The sequence below is a fragment of the Camelus ferus genome, chromosome 4, assembly GCF_009834535.1.
Source record: "Camelus ferus isolate YT-003-E chromosome 4, BCGSAC_Cfer_1.0, whole genome shotgun sequence".
Taxonomy (NCBI): domain Eukaryota; kingdom Metazoa; phylum Chordata; class Mammalia; order Artiodactyla; family Camelidae; genus Camelus; species Camelus ferus.
Genome location: NC_045699.1, coordinates 10,941,617 through 10,962,368, shown reverse-complemented (window position 1 = coordinate 10,962,368; position 20,752 = coordinate 10,941,617). Strand labels below are relative to the sequence as shown.

At 40.5% G+C, this 20,752-nt stretch overlaps 1 protein-coding gene across 2 annotated transcripts in view; it reads right to left on the bottom strand.

The window, feature by feature from the left end:
• Positions 1-338: 338 nt before the first annotated feature.
• The window catches only part of APTX (aprataxin), a 95,893-nt gene continuing 75,479 nt past the window's right edge, over positions 339-20,752 (bottom strand). Inside the window, exons 10-13 of one of the 2 annotated variants that reach the window (XR_004319113.1) lie at positions 8,309-8,641; positions 5,662-5,840; positions 1,869-1,968; positions 339-538 (exon numbers count right to left, since the gene is read on the bottom strand). The gene's annotated coding sequence lies outside the window, so the exon portion shown is untranslated. The remainder of the gene's footprint in view (positions 539-1,868; positions 1,969-5,661; positions 5,841-8,308; positions 8,642-20,752) is intronic. The other variant, XR_004319114.1, reaches the window with a different exon arrangement.

Below are 20,752 nucleotides of genomic sequence, written 5' to 3'. Positions count from 1 at the left end.
ATTTATGACATTAATTCTATCAAGCTCTATTACATTGGTCACTGCCCTAGTCTTCTAGCCCTTAATGTATCCTGATTTATCCTTTCCCGTGAAGGGTTAAATATATAATAAAATATAATACGAATCAACAAAAAGTAAGAAAGCCTATTAGATTTGTATTTGTGTGCCAGCTCTGAGAGATGATTTGTAACAACTAACTGAAGCACTGTGTTAAGGATTCTGAGGCCCATCCAGGCTCAGTGGAAAAGGTGTTAGTAAGAAGGTCCATGGATGTGAGCAAGGCCCATGGGCGTGGGCATTGCACATATTTTCCATCCTTGATAGAAAGAGAATCTTACCTTTGAGTTCAAAGGGCCAATTCGAAAGGACGCAGGTAGGAAGGTCCAGTGTCACAATAATATATAAGAAGGTGCGGAGTTTGCACTGACTACAAGTTCAATATGAGCCAGCAACCTGAAGGCACTGACAGGAGGCTGATGATCTCTAGGGTGGCATGGGTGGGGGCGTGCTGTCCAAAGGTAGGAAGGTGTATTCTGCTCTGTTCTGGCAGGATCATGGCAGCAGTGGTGGGTCCCATTCCAGATGTCACATGTGGGAAGAAATGTTAGTCAACATTTAGGCTAGAGAGCAGTACACTCCATAAAGGGCTTTGGAACCTGTGTTTTATGAGAAAAAATGAGGATGAAAACCCTGCTGAAAAGAAAGCTTAAGGAAGTTCTGATACTCACCCTTCTCAGAAATTTAGCATGCTGCTGCCCCGAAAGTGGACCACCACTAATTTATCTAATCAGGAGACCCCCATGAGCTCTCTGGCGTGCCTACCTGCCTGCCACTACCGTGGTGTGCCTGCTGCACCCAGATGTCAAGCTAGTAGGCTGTGATCAATTGGCAATTATAATTAAAGCTCAACATAATTAACAACATCATAGTGAGATATTTTTGTTTAATTTCCTGAAGTTGGAAGACTATGACGCTCCTGACAGGAGATAATAAATACAAATAAAGCTCCTTAATTCAGATGAGCATTTGAGTCACATCTAAATAATTGTTCATCAAGTCATTGTTATCAAATGGAAAGCCACTGGCCCACACAAATGTAGATAATTATCTTAATTAATGATCTTGTGGCCCACTACCAACAGACTTGGATGTCCCTGCTGTCTTTAAATGCTTAAAAATTAGCTGATGACTGCACAACAATTTGAATATACCTAATGCCACTGAACTATATACTTTAAAAAGGTTAAAATGGTAAATTTTATGCTGTGTATATTTTACCTCAATAAAAATTCTTTTTGAAAAAGCATAGTGTAGTGATAAAAGTATAGGCTGCTGAGTCAGTCAGAAAAGAGCATAAATTCTGGCTGGGCCACTTCCTGGCTCTGTGACCTCTAGCAAGTTGATAAACCTCTCTGAATCCCAGTTTCTTCCCCTACAAAATCAAGTAATAATGCCTACCCATCAAATGAGGTAGGTAGTTGGAGGTAAGGAGTAGAAACGATGCATAGAAAGCATTCAGTGGGTGACACGGCACTGAGGATGGATTAGGCCCAGCACAAGGACCAAGATGTGGAAAATCAACTGGCATTCAGGATGAGGAAGATGTGCTACCTTAGAGCTGTCTGACGTGGGAGAGGCACCACAAGTCTGTAGCCCTGCAAAACCACAGCCCTGAAAATCATAGCTATGGTGAAACAAAAACCCAAGCAGCAGAGGTTAAAAAACAACAGTTCACTCTCCAAGTTTAAGGCTCCTAATCCATTTCATAGGATGAAGGGGCCACTGTTAACAGCAGACAACCATTGTACAGCTCAGGCTTCCCAGCAGGGGTCATTCCTCTAGACCACCAACCCCATGTTTCCACTTACCTTGCTTGCTTCACTTCCCTAAGGATCACCTTGGAGAGAGTGAATGTCTTCTTGATCCTCCTTATGGATAGTAGAATGGTGGGATACAGTCCTCCCATTACTGTAATATGAAAAGCCACTTAGACTCTTATTTGTATGAGATCAGAACTGTGTTCCCTCCTCATCCATGGGTAAAGCTGAATCAGCGTCCTCCCAAGAAAAGGTGGTTTGATGGGGACATCAATTTGCTTAAGAATGTGGAAGACGCTCAGTTGGGGGCAGGGGCGGGGGCTTAGGAAGTCCAAGCAGCTACCAACCATATTGACATGCTGTAGCCCTTCTCACTGAGAACCTGACCTATAGGTCCTAGTTGTTAGTTTCCAGCCTCGGAGAGGAGTAAGAGGTGAGGAGGCAGAGGCAGAGATTACCACTTTAGTACACAGTTTGGATAACATTTCCTAAAGTGTTTTCCCAGCTTCCCCAGGCACTGCCTTCTCAGAGCTCCCACAGAACTGCACAACCTTCTCTTAATGCCTTATTTTGGTATCTAGGTCTTAAATCCAGGTCTCTAGATACCATGATAGGAACTACCATGTCTTGTTCATATTCCCAGCACCTTCCAGAAGCCAAGTGCAGAGTAAGCTTTCAGTGTAAGGTTGTTGAGTAAATTGGATAGAAAGCTGGGCAGAAGGTCAAAGAAAGGAAGGCAGGGAAGGAGAAGGGAACTGCCGCAGGGCACTGACTCCTTGCTTTACACACTTTCTCTCGGGTGATGCTTCATCCTAATAAGGCCCCACCCAAGGTAGGCACTATAATTATTTTCTTTGAACAGAGCAGTGAAGTAAAGTAAATTGCCCAGAGATATCCATTAGTGAGTGAGAAGTCAAGATTCAATCCATATTTGCCTGTTCTAACAGCCCATGCTGTTTTCCCCTAAGAAAATACAATTTAGCCTCTTTCCTGGTTCTGTGGCTCTGCTTCATCTCCACTCTGCATGACTCCCTTCCTAACCTTAAAGCATCGCCAACAAAACCCATTAGTTTTACTATAATTCTCCTAAGGATCTATGCCTAAGGAACATTTCTGTGTTCCTCAAGTAGGAACTATTTAAAAGAATGGATTAATAAACATTAGCTAGGTGCTACTTGCACTCTCAAAAAAGTGATGGATACTTTTGCTATGAAACATGGTAGGAAATAAATTACCACTATGCTTTATTAAAACAGCTCTAAATAACATGAACCTAGAATGCTTGCATGAAAATTGTGATAAAGATAGAATTTGCATTGGGATCACCAAATGAATAGATTTTATCCTCCTCAGTGACTACAAATATTTTTAAATTATTCCACTTTGCAGTCTGCAGAGCATTTTAATACTTATTCATCTAATTGGATCTTCCTAGAAGGATCAAATGGGTAAGATGTTTTCATCTTTTAATGTAAACAAATCTATCAATATTTTCCTTTTGAGTTTACGCATTGCTTTTTGAGTTTATCCAAAGCTTGTAAACACCTTTCTAAAATTTTATTTTCCTTTCATTTTTTATAATGCATTATTTAAACCACCTAAAACTAACTTAGGAAATAGAGTGAGATGAGAATAAGATTTTATTTTTCCCATATAACTAATCTATTGTTCAGCACAACTTATTGAATAATCTTTCCTCTGTTGGGGAAGAAGAAATTGATCTCTACCCTTCTAAATTCTTTTGGTAGGGTGGGAAGGGATAGACTGGGATTTCAAAATTGTAGTATAGATAAACAAGATTATACTGTATAGCACAGGGAAATATACACAAAAACTTATGGTAGCTCACAGAGAAAAAAATGTGACAATGAGTGTGTATATGTCCATGTATGACTGAAAAATTGTGCTGAACACTGGAATTTGACACAACATTTTAAAATGATTATAAATCAATAAAAAATGTTTAAAAAAATAAATTCTTTTGGTTGTTCTAAGAATTAAATTGACATGAGGGAGTAACAGGAGAAAATCAAACAAAAGTTCAATAACATGTATACATGGGAGAGTCTCAGGAAAACTGAGTCACTCGCCAAAATGGCCAAAACCCTCACCTTAAATACCATCATCAGCTAAAGACAAAAGAAGATATTGGAGATGGTGGTTTGGGACTTCAAAGAGAAAGAAGGCAATTTACATGGAGATGGAAAAGTAAATGTTTGGGTAAACAAATGTTTGCTGGGCCATGTGGAGACAAAGAGACACAGAGAGGAATTTTAACAAACAGACTTTGCTAGGTTCCTCCCTGTCCACACACCTAATTCATTCTATAGTTATCCATGGTGATAGCTCTTTCCTGGAACAGGTCCTCTATCTACATTCTTTTAGGGAGTTTCAGGGAAGGTCAAAGGCTCTTCCTGAGTCTTTTAGGCCTTGATTGTTTTCAGCCTGAAATAAGCCACATGCCAATGAAACATTCCGCAGTGGCAAATTTTGCTCCCCTATACATCCTTTGCTGATATTTGAGTTTTGTCATGCATTTGTTTCATGTGTATCGTTTTATCCATTTCAAACTTATCTATTCTATTCTAGATCTATTTGTCAAGCCTTTTTTCAGCAACACACTCCTTTAATTTTCCATTACTTTTTAATGTCAAAGAGTGAAAATACTCTCCCTTGCTAGTATTTCAAAAAAAAAAAAAAAAGTCCCTGAACATTCTCATCTGTTGATTTTTCCAAACGGTATTGAAAATCATTTTGTTAGCATGGCCCTGAGGCTTCTGAGGCAGGGAGCAGGTAATGGGAAAACAACAAAGTACCTTCTCCCCTCTCCCCTTCTTGCTCTAGACCTGTTGGAATGGGTTGGATGGTCATGATAAGTGCTGTGCTTTCTGAGAAATAGCACTACTTAATTACAATGCCTGTGATACCTGAAGCAGACAATCTCAAAATTACTTAGAAATCCGAAGGGAAAAATTTATCAGAGAGGTACCTTTTAGGTGAATGGTTTCACTATAAAAACCTGACTGCTGTGGTTTGGGGTAAGAGAATATTTTTAGTTAAATAGACTTCCTCCCCAATAACAGAATATTAGCCACATACAATAGTCACCATCACAGATTTAAATCATACTAAAAACTGTCGATTTGAGTTGTATTTACCTTTTTCTCTGTTTTTTAGGTTTTTTTTTGAAGCTAGGTAGAGATACATCAAGGGCTGTTAAACAGATGTCATGAAACCATTATAACTGTTGTTTTAGTGGGAAGCTGGAAGAAAGCATACTAGGTGTTCTACTGAGTAACCTACCACCATGTGACCCAGAAATCCAGATATTTAAGTCAAATGTCCACTACTTTTAATCAGCACTGGGAAAAGCTGGCTTACTAGTAATGTACTTAGAACCCAACAGACTTGGATTCTAATCCTGACTCCTTTTTATGCTATTTGAAAGCCCCGGGTGAGTTTATTTAACAGCTCTGTGCCTCAGTTTCCTCATAGATAAGGGTGGGAAAATAAAACTGACCTTGTAGGACTCAAAGACTAGGGATAATATATATAAACAGCTTGCACAATAGTTGACACAGAATAGGTCCCTAAAAAATATTAGTTATTGATGCCACCAATAATATGAGTAGTCTGCATTTCCTTATTATTGCTAGTCTAAAAGCTCATCCAGAAAAAGTGAGAGGACATCAACTATGCTGAGTGGAGGTAAGATAACAGACGATTCTCCTAGTCTACAGAGTTCCTGCCTAGGAAAGCAGGTTCTTGCCTCTGGCTTGAACAGTGTCCCAGGGAGCCCACTGACAGCCCACACTTAGCACAATAATGGGAACGTGCTCCTCACCCGCAATGAACACACACACAGGAGCCACCTACTCGATCCCGCCTGGGTGGAGTATTGCTTCCTGGAGGAACCAAAAGCAGCCTCACACATTCTGTCCCCTGTGCCCCAGGTGGCATGGGACTCCTTGGCCACTGCTGACCCTCTGCCCAGGCTCTTCATCATGGTCCAGTGAGCCACATCTGAGTGGAAGAAACAGAGCAGCAACATCAGTCAGTGCAACCAATGAAGGGAGCGAGCCAATCAGCAGACTCTTGATGAACAAGAATCCTTTTTTTTTTCACATTCCATTTACTATTTTATTTTTTTAACATTTTTTATTGATTTATAATCATTTTACAATGTTGTGTCAAATTCCAGTGTAGAGCACAATTTTTCAGTTATACATGAACATATATATATTCATTGCCACATTTTTTTCTCTGTGAACCACCATAAGATCTTGTGTATATTTCCCTGTGCTATACAGTATAATCTTGTTTATCTATTCTACAATTTTGAAATCCCAGTCTATCTCTTCCCACCCCCCCACCCCCTTGGCAACCAAAAGTTTGTATTCTATGTCTGTGAATCTATTTCTGTTTTGTATTTATACTTTGTTTTTTGTTTTTTGTTTTGAGATTCCACATATGAGCAATCTCACATGGTATTTTTCTTTCTCTTTCTGGCTTACTTCACTTAGAATGACATTCTCCAGGAGCATCCATGTTGCTGCAAATGGCATTATGTTGTCGGTTTTTATGGCTGAATAGTATTCCATTGTATAAATAGACCACCTCTTCTTTATCCAGTCATCTGTTGATGGACATTTAGGCTGTTTCCATGTCTTGGCTATTGTAAATAGTGCTGCTATGAACATTGGGGTGCAGGTGTCATCCTGAAGTAGGGTTCCTTCTGGATATATGCCCAGGAGTGGCATTCCTGGGTCATATGGTAAGTCTATTCCTAGTCTTTTAAGGAATCTCCATACTGTTTTCCACAGTGGCTTCACTTTGATCCATTTTGAGTTTATTTCTGTGTATGGAGTAAGGGAGTGTTCTAGCTTCATTGTTTTACATGCTGCTGTCCAGTTTTCCCAACACCATTTGCTGAAGAGACAAGAATCCTTAATAATAGTGATTTACCATTTATGTGCCTGGCACTCTACAAGACTCTTCCTGTTTAATTATCACAATAACCCTATAAGATAGATACTGATATCATCATTTTACAGAGGAGGAAATGAGGCTCAGAGAAATTCAAAATAACTTCCCATAGCTGGTAAGAGTCAGACACAGGATTCCAATCCAGGTGTATACAGCTACAAAGCTCTGATTCTCCCAGAACCACGGATGAGTGCTGCATGGGCTTCAGAATCTGACTCAGAGACTCTGACCAGGAAGGAACCTTAAAGATGATACCAGTTATTAAGCTGTTGTCTCTCAGCTCCAAGCCCACCCTTCCACACTCGGCTTTGTGATGCTAGGGATGGGACCCTGCATACCCCATTGCTCCACTGCCAGCTGCTTCCTGTGAGGCTTTTCCAGTGGGGATCTAAGGGAGGGAGAGGGGGCCTGCTACTTCCTGCTTGCTTCTTATTAGGTCAGTATGGCTCCAGCAACTTTTCTTCTTTACCCTGACCTCAGCAGCTCATTCCTACAGCCAGAGATTGTTTGCAACTTCCTCAACATCAGCCATGTGGTACTATCCTCTCCTCCCTTCCCCAGAGCCCCCAGGACCTACTGGTGCTGAGATGCATGGTCCTCTTCCCCAGGCTTCTAAGTTTTAACAGTCTCAATATCTCCTCTCTGTTCCCCCTAGCTCTAGCTGCTCCCTGTTTGCCTTTCCAGTTCTCTACCACCTAGTTAAGAATTGTTGATATTAATTTCTCTGTAAAAATAACTGGCATGGTTTCTGTCTCCTGACTGGACCCCAACATAAAGAATCATCTACTCTAATGCCTTCCAAATGAGGAAACCGAGGCCCAGAGAAGTTGTGACTTGCTTAAGTTCGCACAGTACTAGAATTTACAATAACGTTGCCACCACTTACACACTTAAAATGTGCTACAACCCAGTAAGATACTTAGACCATTATTCTTATAAAACAAATGTGGAAATTGAAGCTCAAAAGTTATGTGATTTCCCTAATGTCATCCACCTAATGAGTAACAGAGGTACAATTTGAACTTAATTAGTCTAACTGCAAAAGCAGGGCCCTTAACCCCTATCCCATGCTCAGCGTCTTGTCTCCCCTCACTGAGGGATGCAGAGATGTAAATGTCTCTGCATCTTCACAGGCTAGTGGAGCTCCTAGTTATGATCACTCACTCTCCTAGAACTGCTCATTCTCAACACCCATAATCTTTTCTTAGCATTCTTGGCACAGAATAAAAAATCTAAACATCGTTCCATCTACTAACATTTCTTTACCCAAGTCCCCAAACCAAACAGGAAGAAAACAGCTCTTTTACATCATGTCATTTGTCTCCCAAGCAATCCAGGAATCTTCAGCATGTCTGATGCCCCCCTCACAGCCAAGCACAATGACTCTGAGTCCTGGGTCATTTACAGACAAAAACAGAGGACTACTTGGCAACAAGTAAGGAGTAAGATCAGTTAGGAAAGTTGAAGTTGCACTTCAAAAATACCAATAAGTCTCTCTTTATTACCTCCTGACAGGTGGAGCCCAATGAGGAACTTCCAAGGAACTGAGGAGCTGGATTTGGGGGCCAGCCACCCCCTGGACTGGAGCTCTGCTGATCACAGCTAAGCTTACAGTCGGTTAATCACAAAAGGAGACTGGATGCTCCCACACCGGGGATGCTGCTGGGCCGTTGTCTACTCATGACTCAATCTGGATGACGTGCAGCTCCTGTTGGGCTCAGCACTTTGTAGGAAGCATCCTCAGAAGGATTCATCTTCATTCAAGCGCAGCATGGAGGTTAAGGCAGGAGGAAGCCTCAGAGCATGGAGCAAGCCTTCCGACTATCCCAGGGTTGAACCTACACACAAATGCAGGAGCGGAGAACATCATGAGAACAAGTCATGGGCTTTTTCATGTGTCCTGAGCTTTGGCGGTCAGTTCCCTGAAGCCCTTGAAAGTTGTGCTGCTTTCATTCAATAACCCCTCATGGAGCACTAGCTGGGTGACAGTGCACTGATAGGACTGCTTTGTTCAAGTCAATGGATGTCTGATGAGCACTTACCATGTGCAAGGCTTTACCAGAGAGGAAGGACTTATGCCTACAGGAAGCAGCCTGCTGGGCTTGTGTGTCACTCCTGCTCAGCTCAGAGCCCTGGTTTTCACAGTTTTCTCAGTGCCCACAGCAGGAGCATCTAGTTTATCAGACAGCGCACTAGACCAGGAGCCAGAAGGTTTAAGTCTGAGCTATGCCACTAACCCTCTGTAAAATTTAGGCAAGTCACTTAACCACCCCACCTGAGTGTGCTCATGTGCCAAGAGGCATCTGACCAGTTAAGATCTAACAATGGGAATCTAGGATAAATATTATTGAAATTTGGGGGAAGAATGAAAAATGTATTTTAGTCCTATTGAGTTTAACCATTATAGCAGATAAATGAAATTCCCTGATCAAGAAAGACCTGGGGACTGCACAGCAAAGGATACTGTCAACAAAATGAAAAGGCGACCTACTGAATGGGAAAAAATATTTGCAATTCATATATCTGATAGGGGCTAATATCCAAATATTTAAAGATCTCATTCAACTCAGTATCAAAAAAACCTAATTTAAAAATGGGCAGGAGATCTGAAAAGACATTCTTCCAAAGAAGACATACAGCTAGCTAATAGGTATATGAAAAGATGCTCAATATCACTAACCATTGGGGAAATGCAAAGCAACACCACAATATCACCTCACACGTTAGAACAATTATTATCAAAAAGCCAAGAAATAACAAGGCTGGCGAGGATGTGGAGAAAAGGGAACCCTTGTGCACTGCTGGTAGCAATGTAAACTGGTACAACTACTATGGAAAACAGTATGGAGATTCCTCAAAAAACTAAAAAAAAAAAGAACTACCAGATGATCCAGCAATTGTACTTCTCAGTACAATTTATCCAAAGAAAATGAAAAACACTAACTCAAAAAGATATATGCTTCTCCATGTTCATGGCAGCATTATTTACAATAGGAAACAACCTAAGTGTCCATCAAGGGATGAATGAATAAAGAAGATATTATTCAGTCATAAAAAAGAATGAAACCTTGCCATCTGCAACAACTTGGCTAGACCTCAAGGGCATTTTGCTAGGTAAAATAAGTCAGAAAGACAAATACCGTATGATCCCACTTACATGTAGAGTCTAAAACAAACAAACAACAACAACAAAAACAAGCTCATAGATACAGGGAACAGATGGGTGGTTGCCAGAGGTGGTGGTGAAAGAGTGAAGGGGGTCAAAAGGTACAAACTTCCATTTATAAAATAATTAAGTCACAGGAATGTAATGTACAACATGGCGACTACAGTTAATAATACTGCATTTTTTTTATGTAGAATAGATAAACAAGATTGTACTGTGTAGCACAGGGAAATATATACAGGATTTTATGGTAGCTCACAGTGAAAAATAAATGTGACAATGAATATATGTATGTTCATGTGTAACTGAAAATTTTTGCTCTATCCTGGAATTTGACACAACATTGTAAAATGACTATAACTCAATAAAAAAAAAAGTTTAAAAAAACTGCATTTTTTAAAGATGCTAAGAGTAGATCTTGAAAGTTCTCGTCACAAGAAAAAAAATTTTTTGTAATTATGTAAGGTGATGGATGTTAACTGTGGTGATATTTTGCAATGCATACAAATATCAAATCATTATGTTGTACACCTGAAACTAATATACTGTTATATGTCAGTTATACACCAATCAATCAATAAAGAAAAAAGAAGAAAAATTTAAAAATAGGCATACTAGGAAAAAAAAGGGGACATACTGCAGAGGAAATAGATATCAAAAGTCATAAGAGATATACAACTTTATGCCATTGTATTTTAAAATGATACTTTTAAGAAAATATTACTCACCAAGACTTTTTATTTTATTTTATTTTAGTTTTTTGGTGGGGAGGGGAAGTAATTAGGTTTTTATTCATTTATAATGAAGGTACTGGGGATTGAACCCAGGACTTCGTGCATGCTAAGCACGCACTCTATCACTGAGCTATATGCTCCCTGCCCCCTCACCAAAACCGACTTAAGAAGAAAATTTTTTAATCTAAATAAACCAATAACCATTAAAAAAAAAAAAAGACATAGGGAAGTTAAAACACAACATCATTCCTAGGAAAATGTGGCCGTGGATAGGTTTATTTTCAAGGTTCCTGCCCTTAATTTTTTTGGTATCCACTTCATTCAGTGCCCAGTCCCGACATGCAAAATAGCCCCCACCATCACACCATCCACTCCAGAATCACTGGATCTTAGCAGTGGAGGGGCCCTCAGCCCATCTCCTCCTGCTGCCACAGTGCTCCAGTCACCAACATGCTGGTTGAGGCTTCCAGTCTTCGCTTAACTACATGCAAGGGTGAAGTTCATTGCTTGTTAGGGTGCCCCTCCATTCCTGCTCACTCTGATGAGTGAGAAACATGCAATGTAAACCCTCTTCCATATCTACTTCTCAGTGGTCCTAGTTCAGCTACCTGAATGCACCTAACCCTCTCCTCCAGGGCAGTCTTTGACACAGTCCCTCATTCTCTTCTCCTTCATGAGAACTCCTATAAACTGCTCTAGGGTTTACAAAGCACTTTCCTTACAGCTCATTAGTAAATTGACATTCCAAAGGGGGATGGTATGGAGAAGGGAGACCCCACACCCTGACATTACTTGGGTCCTATTAACAGAAATGAGTCCTTCACCCTGTTTATTCAGAAGTTGACATTAGGCATAAAAAATAGGCAAGACCTTCTCAGTCAGACCCTAGGGAAGAGATCCTAAAAATAAATCCATGTCCTCAGGCACCGTGGTCAGAGCCGACACTATGAATAGCCCTCCGTGCTCCCTGGAGATTCAGGCAGGCAACAAGAAGGGGCTTGCAGGCCAGCTTGTATGTGGGGGTGCAGGGGGAGTTGTCAGCCAGGGCTGGCCTTTGTCCTCTAAGAGATGAGGCATGGCCCAGAGCAATGGATGCTTCATCCACTCCTGAGCCATGAGACGGTGCAGAGGAAGAGAATGGGGGGAGTTTGATCATATTATAATAGTCATAATTTCCCTTGATATTTGAGAATTATGAACAAGGACTTGGATTCAAATTAACTTGTGATTAAACTCAAATAATATTATGGTACTGTTGATTAAAATGAAATATCTGGCCACACTAAGTCCAGGGTGGTGGAAGGACTTAATCCCACTTAAGTATTATCACTTAATAATAACAGTAATAATTAACATTTATGGAGCTAGTCACTGTGCTTTCTCTGTGTTATCTCATTTAATCCTCACAGCAATCCTATAAGGAGATACTATTATTATCTTCATCTTACAGTTGAGGAGACTGAAGCTGATAGCAAGTAAGGCCACACTTACCTAAGGTCACACAACTAGTAAATAAATTACTCTGGGCCCATTATGGCTCAGAATCTGAGCTCTTATTCAAGAGACGAAAACTGAGAAAGAATAAGGCCGCCTTCCTGAGAGCCATTCAGAGCAGGCTGGGGTCTCTAGGTACCACTCCCTCCCTCCTGGGGACTTCTCCCGAGAAGCAAGCAGGACAGGCCTCTGACTGATGGGGACCCTGGGGGAGTCTGGGCCCAGGACTCTGCCATCTGCCATCTAGGCTCTACCTCAGCTGCCTGCTCACGTCATACCTGGAGCCCCAGGCTCCCCTGTGCTGCTGCTACCCACACCTGCTTGACTGAGCAGAGGAGTTTGAGCAGAACTCAGCCTGAGCTGAGCCCCTGGACCCTTAAAGCCAGCAGGTCTCCCCGGAAAAACACAACCCATCTGTTCTTCCTTGTCAGTCACCCCCTGTGCCGGAGCTGAAGGACTTGTCACCTGCAGCCTGTTGTTGAATGAAGCACTAGAGAGGGAAAGCACCTTTGAGAACCAGGTCCCTGGGCTCACACACCTGGCTGGGACAGAGCTGGGTCTAGAACCTAGGTTCAAATCATTTGCCTACTCGTTTCCACTGCCTAAAATGGATAAAAAAGTCAACAGAGGTAGACTTTCTTGGTAAAAAGATGCAGTTACGTGATTATGCCATCCTCAGAATCCCAAAAATTGGGCCAGCTCAAAATCCTTTTCTTTTGCTTTTGTTGCATTACATTTATCTGCATGATTAGATTCTGGATAGGCTGCAGCTCAAGTTAATTTGAATTCCTTGATTTCATATGAGTTGACAGTGGAATCTGGTGCCCCGAGAATGGGCTGGGTGGCAGGCTGAGCTTAGTTAGGGATTCTAATTTGTTAAACATAGTCTTCGGGTAATTGAGAAGTGACCATAGGCTGCTTAGGCTCACTGTCTCTCAGAGCTGAGAGGGACATTAACATTAGCTGTGCGTTCCTAATCGTGATGATACCCAAACACCATCAGTCACATGCTACTACCATAATTTTTGGAATATCTGTGAACCACTATTATCTACCTCATGTGTTTCTGTAAAAGAGCTTATTTAGTTTACTTACTTGCCTAAAAGTAGTATCTGTGAAATCACAAGCTGATATTCTGGTTAATTTTTTTCTAATACGTATTAAAACAAATACACAACTGGTAAGCTATTTTAAAATTACTCACCAGTAATACATAAACTGCTACCGGCACATACTGCCACACCAGATGCACAAATCCCTTCTACACACTGTAAATACCTAAAGAGTTACTTCCCAGCTAAATGGCCAGACCGCTGTGGAAGGACACCAAACAGTACGGAAGTGATCAAAAGAACATTCTGCAATTTTTGCTTTTTTCCAGCAAGAACGTCTTGAGAGAGAATAAGGCTTCCCTCAAAGAGGTGGTTAGAATTTCAACGCCACTGCTTTTAAGTTCCTGAGCAGGTGACAACTTCTCTGAGCCTCAGAGTCTTCATTCTACAAAGGGACAAGGATACCCACGATACGCATTTGACAGGGTTGTGCTATGGGTTAAAATGCATACATAAAGCATCTAGCACAGTACCTGGCACAAAGTAATCACCTAATGAATATGAGTTCCCCTCCTTTTCCACAAGAGTACTGAGTAAAACAACGTGGAAACACTGACTTTCCTTGGTAAGAATCTGCCTGATGTATTTCCTACGGGCGCTCCAATCATCCACTGTTCTGCAGTAAATTTGGGGCTGTATTTTCCTTCAAGCTTGGCTGGGAGCCTGATTATCTTTCCAAACCGTAACTAGGGGACATGATCATTCTGAACCTCAAGACAGAATTTCTGACTGAAATGGCAGAGCCGTCCACCACTGTCAGTTTCCTAAGTCCAACAGATTTCCAGGATCCCAGTGGGGAGGCTGGTCTGCCTCTGGGGTCACTCTGGAGTGGAGGGTAGGGTGGCCTCTACCGTGGGAGGCACCAGCCCTGAACCTGGCTGGATGCTTAAGCCAACAAAAATTCGGCAGAAATGCATCAAGCATCACTATCACTGTCAAACGCCTTTGAACGGGGATACACAGCTGGCAGGAAAAGTGTAGGAAGAGTAGAGCTGGAGCATACACAGTCCTAACGAGGTGGGCTGTGGTTAAAGCCTTATTTGCATTCATTTCACTCATTATTATGTGGCATTAAGGAAATTTTCTGCCGAGCGGAGTGACCTTGACATGTGATTTCCTGTGCTCTCTGGGAATATGCAGAGCATTATAAGAAGTAATGATTCCCAAAGAGCCCATCTAATCTGACAATTTTCATCAGCCTCTCAAGGAAGATTTTATCTTTTGTCCATTTCTCCCTTTTTTTTAGTGTGTTACTATAAAAAAAAAGAGAGAGAGAGAGAGAGAGAATAAGATCTATAACCTTCAACAATGTCCTTGCAAAAGTTGGAAGTGTGACATAAGTGCTATCTTGCCCTCATCTTTACCACCAGTCAGCAATTCTCAGCAGGTGAATTAAACATACCCTGGCCCAACTCTCATCTTTCTCTAAATCTTGGTGGTACTCTCCAGGAGCCTTATAGGAGTTTAGCCTAGGAACCACAGGCACTAGATTGTCAGGACCAAATTGTGTGAATCTAGGCTGTCAGATCCTGATTGCTCTAATCTCAACTAATTTTGAGTCCACATTTGGGAACATTGTTTGTGAGGGACTTGGGGATAAAATTCCGATGCTGGTCATTTACAAACCTTGTTTGATATGAGTGAAATCTACTGTCTGACTTTTATCCCAAAACATCTTTTGTTTCTGATACTGAACTCACTTAAAAAAAAGAAGAAAGAAAGAAAAGAGAAACAAAGATTGAAATATGATTTAAATGTTTTACAGTAAAAATTAATCAAAACAATAGCATTCAGCATAAAATAAATAATTATTCATCATTAGCAACAGTAAGACTACCAATAAGATGATGGCACTCACTAGCAAAAGTCAATTACAGTGGATTTAATAAGGATTTCAATTAAAAAGACATATAAATGAAAAGCCAAAGAGTTGAGAATTCAATACAATTTTAAAATATCACATGACTTTCAGATTTGCCAAAATCCTTATTGATATACCACACAAAATGTTGATACATTACACATTTCAGCTTCAAAATAAAGAAAAATAGTTTTCTAGCCATCCAAAAGCTATGGGTATTCTTCCTCCCTATCCTGCCCCTGTTTCTCTGGAATCATTCTTTAGCATTCTGTGAACCCCTTTCCATTCTCTTATTAAAGGCTCCAAGGATCCATTTCTCTCTCACACTCCCCCATACACACAATCCCCCAGCACAGTCAACAAGCTTCATCCCAGGGAGGATCAACAGCATCAACAACCCAAAACAGAAAATGCCAAACCACTGACTTTTTTTTTAACATTTTTTTATTGAGTTATAGTCATTTTACAATGTTGTGTCAAATTCCAGTGTAGAGCACAATTTTTCAGTTATACATGAACATACATACATTGTCACATTTTTTTCACCGTGAGCTATCACAAGATCTTGTATATATTTCCCTGTGCTATACAGTAGAATCTTGTTTATCTATTCTACGTTTTGAAATCCCAGTCTGTCGCTTCCCACCCCCCGTACCCTTGGCAACCACAGTTTGCTTTCTATGTCTATGAGTCTGTTTCTGTTTTGTATTTATGCTTTGTTTTGTTTTTGTGGGTTTTTTTAGATTCCACATATGAGCAACCTTATAAGGTATTTTTCTTTCTCTTTCTGGCTTACTTCACTTAGAATGACATTCTCCAGGAGCATCCATGTTGCTGCAAATGGTGGTATGTTGTTGGTTTTTATGGCCGAATAGTATTCCATTGTATAAATATACCACCTCTTCTTTATCCAGTCATCTGCTGATGGACATTTAGGCTGTTTCTATGTCTTGGCTATTGTAAATAGTGCTGCTATGAACATTGGGGTGCAGGTGTCTTTTTGAAGTAGGGTTCCTTCTGGATAGATGCCCAGGAGTGGGATTCCTGGGTCATATGGTAAGTCTATTCCTAGTCTTTTGAGGAATCTCCATACTGTTTTCCACAGTGGCTACACCAAACTGCATTCCCACCAGCAGTGTAGGAGGGTTCCCTTTTCTCCACAGCCTCTCCAGCATTTGTCCTTTGTGGACTTTGGATTGATGGCCATTCTGACTGGTGAGGGGTGATACCTCACTGTAGTTTTGATTTGCATTTCTCTGATTATTAGTGATATTGAGCATTTTTTCATGTGCCTATTGATTATTTGTGTTTCTTCCTTGGAGAATTGCTTGTTTAGGTCTTTTGCCCATTTTTGGATGGGGTTATTTGTTTCTTTCTTGTTAAGTCATATGAGCTGCTTATATATTCTGGAGATCAAGCCTTTGTCGGTCTCATTTGCAAAAATTTTCTCCCATTCCGTAGGTTATCGTTTTGTTTTACTATGGTTTCCTTTGCTGTGCAGAAGCTTGTAAGTTTCATTAGGTCCCATTTGTTTATTCTTGCTTTTATTTCTATTGCTTGGGTAGACTGCCCTAGGAGAACATTTTTGAGATGTATGTGAGATAATGTTTTGCCTATGTTTTCTTCTAAGGAGGTTTGTTATATCTTGTCTTATGTTTAAGTCTTTGATCCATTTTGAGTTTATTTTTGTGTATGGTGTAAGGGAGTGTTCTAGCTTCATTGATTTACATGCTGCTGTCCAGTTTTCCCAACACCATTTGCTGAAGAGGCTGTCTTTATTCTGTTGTATATTCTTGCCTCCTTTGTAGAAGATTAGTTGACCAAACATTTGTGGGTTGATTTCTGGGCTCTCTATTCTGTTCCATTGGTCCATATGTCTGTTTTTGTACCAATATCATGCTGTTTTGATTACTGCAGCTCTGTAGTGTTGTCTGAAATCTGGGAGAGTTATTCCTCCAGCCTCTTTCTTTTTCTTCAGTAATGTTTTGGCAATTCTAGGTCTTCTGTGGGTCCATATAAATTTTATTATGATTTGTTCTAGTTCTGTGAAATATGTCCTGGGTAATTTGACAAGGATTGCATTACATCCATAGATTGCCTTGGGTAGCGTGACCATTTTAACAATACTGATTCTTCCAATCCAGGAGCATGGGATATCCTTCCATTTTTTTAAGTCTTCTTTAATTTCCTTCATCAGTGTTTCATAGTTTTCCATGTATAAGTCTTTCATCTCCTTGGTTAGATTTATTCCTCAGATATTTTATTACTTTCGGTGCTATTTTAAAGGGGATTGTTTCTTTACTTTCTTTTTCTGTTGATTCATCATTAGCGTAAAGAAATGCAACTGATTTTTGAACATTAATCTTGTAACCTGCTACCTTGCTGAATTCTTCCATTATTTCTAGTAGTTTTTGTGTGGACCTTTTAGGGTTTTCTATCATGTCATCTGCATATAGTGACACTTTTACCTCTTCTTTTCCAATTTGGATCCCTTTTATTTCTCTCTCTTGCCTGATTGCTGTGGCTAGGACTTCCAAGACTATGTTGAATAGGAGTGGTGATAGTGGGCAGCCTTGTCTTGTCCCAGATTTTAGTGGGAAGCCTTTGAGTTTTTCACTGTTGAGTACTATGCTGGCTGTAGGTTTGTCATACCAAACCACTGACTTTTAATTTCAGCATATACTATACAGGTTTAGGTGTAACTGGTTCTTTCTAATAATAGTTTCTAGAATAATGTTTAGATACTCTTTGTCAATTTTCTAGATACACACCAAGGGACAGGAGAAGCAGGAGCCCACACATCAGAGAATGAACTGGTAAGAATTTGAGATTTTAAATTTACTACAGTGGATGCATTTAAAGTTGATCTGACAGGGGAGCAAAAAAAAAAAAAAAAAATATGAGTAGCTCCAGTGTCTTTCTTCCCCAGACCACTCCCCTGCCCTTTGTAAGGACTAAGTGGCCTTTCAGATCAGCTCCTAGATCTTTTCGTATTGTGAGGAACTAAGATAATGGAGGAAGAAGAAAAATTAAAATCGCCAAAAAGGCTACACTGACCTACATAATGAAGAAATGAGCAAAGGAGAGTGAAGAGATAAGCAAGTTTATGTGAGCTCGGTTGGGTAAAGATTTGGGGAGTAGTCTGTATGGGGAAGAAGAGAGACTTTGGAGCAGCTACTGTGTTAGAGAGATACTTTCAGATGGAAAAACTAGGATTTTTAAGATGTTTTACTATGGCATTTTAGAAGAGAGAGCAAGAATGATTTAATTTGTTAATAATTATTATTTGCTGGTCTGTTATTCATTGACTGGGATTCCATGCTGGACTGGACTACAAGGTGATTATCCTCCCAATCTGCATTATATCAGGTGTCAACAAAGACTCCAAGTCACCAGATTAGTTGGCAGTCGTTGATATGGTGTGTGTGTATGTTTTGTTCTTTTAACATAGTTAGCTCTCCTCTCTCTATTAGACATGAAGCTCTTTGACAACACATACTTTGCCTTTTGTAAAATAAGAATAAAAAGTACAGAGTTCCACAACATGGCAGGATATGATCATTAAAGTTCACTGCTTGAAGCAGAGATAAGACTGAGGCCACTCAGCTACAATGGCCTCAGTGCAGAATGTACTTCACGCCCTGTTCCATCAATAAGGCTCTGGGAGAGGCAAAGTAGTCCCAGCTGCAATTCTGAAATCCCCAGGTGCACCAGCCCAGGTTACTTTAGCTATTATAAATTACTGGCACCTGAGAACTCATTGCCCCACACAGTGCATCTTAATAGCATGGCTGAGAACCATGGATATAAACCATTTGCTTTAGGCAACCAAAGGATCCTTCTGAAAATCAGAAATGTCTATGGTGACTGACTCCATTGTCCAGAGAAATGATCCCCAAAAAGCAGAGCCAGGCAGTGATGGTCAAGCTCAGTGTGGACCTTTCCAAACTGTGGGACTGGTCTTGCATACCTCTACAGCCCAAGGGAGTTAGGGCCCGAGACTGTCTTCTTTAAAGTGTAGTGGGAAGAGCACTAGACTCAGAGCCAAGAGAACTAGATTCAATCCAAGCTCTGTCACCATCTTAAGAGGCATCATGGGGTGGTGGGTTGTGCAAAGAAGCAGACTTCGGAGCTAGGCAGACTGGGTTCAAACTCCCGTTCTCTCACTTACTCTTCTTGTGACCTTGGGCAAAGCACGTCACCTCTTTGTGCCTCATTTTCCTCAACTGTTAAAAGGAATAATAATATTTGCTTATCAGGGTTTGTTGTAAGAATTAAATGAGGACATATGTAGGTGCTCAATAAAGGTCAGTTACTGCTGTGCAGCCTTGAGCAAGTCACTGTTAAGCTCTGGACCTCAGTTTCCTCATTTGTAAAGCATTAGAGATGGATTATATAATTTCAAAGACTTCTGACAACAGGGAACTCTAAAAAGATGTCAGATCCTGACATAGAATAATAAACATAAGGAACAAATAGCTAAGGAAAATTCAGCATGAGATGTTGATTCAATCTTCCCATAATGGTCAAGGCAGAGGCAGTAGAGACCAAGCAAGTTGGACAGGCTATGGTCAACCCAGGCATCTGCAGGAAGTGGACCTCCCCCAGTCAGCTGGGCACATAGAGCGGCTCTCACTTTCCTCACAAAGGCCATCCCCACAAAATCAATGGAGACAAAGAAAAAGAACACTAAATAAAAAAGATCTTTAAGACCAAAAAATGTAAATTCAATAAAAAGTGATTTTTAAATGGAACAAAAAGCAAACTGGTCTAAGACTGAGTTTTGATGCTGGTCCTATCACTAGCTCGACTTCCAGTTTTGCTTTGGCTAACCAGGAAGCTCATGGCCAAAGTCAGAGTTCATTTTCAATTGACTCTATGAATTGTCACTATACTCCCCCTTTTACTTGGCCATTATACTTTAACTTATTTTCCATTTCAGCTTGGCTTTTATTTTAGATTCTCCTATTTTATTGTACCTATTCTTACAATCCACTTTAAATCCTTTATGAAAAAAGGCAAGGCATAAATAACTAGAAATCATTTTGTGAATCACTCAATTACTTGACAAATCATTTCCCTATGTATAAAATAAGAGTTTGGGGCTCAACGTCCAACCTGTCTTTCAGCTCTAATCCGGCTAATTCTAATCCTTTATTTCTAAAGCTCAAAATCCATACTAGGTTGCCTTTATAGAGCCTTGACTCTATGTAAGCCCACTAGGCATTGCATTAGTATCCTAGAATAGGATTTATAACTCTAACTAACAGTTGAACGGGGCTTAACATTTCTGTAGACTTTATCACCTTGAGTTTAAAATTACCTCACTTTGATCCTCAGCAGCCCTGTGTGGTAAGGGAAGCAGGGACACATCTCCATTTTATAGACGAGGAAACAGAAATACAAAGATTAAGTGACTTGCTCAAAGTCACATAAGCAATGGCTGGCACGGGTACTTGAATGCTTACCTTCTGACTCTAAACCTTTGGCCCTCTCCAACCTCCCAGCCACAGAATTGGTCTTATTCCTCTTTGACATGACAGACCTTCTAACCTTTGAAACAGTAATCCTGCACCCTTTAA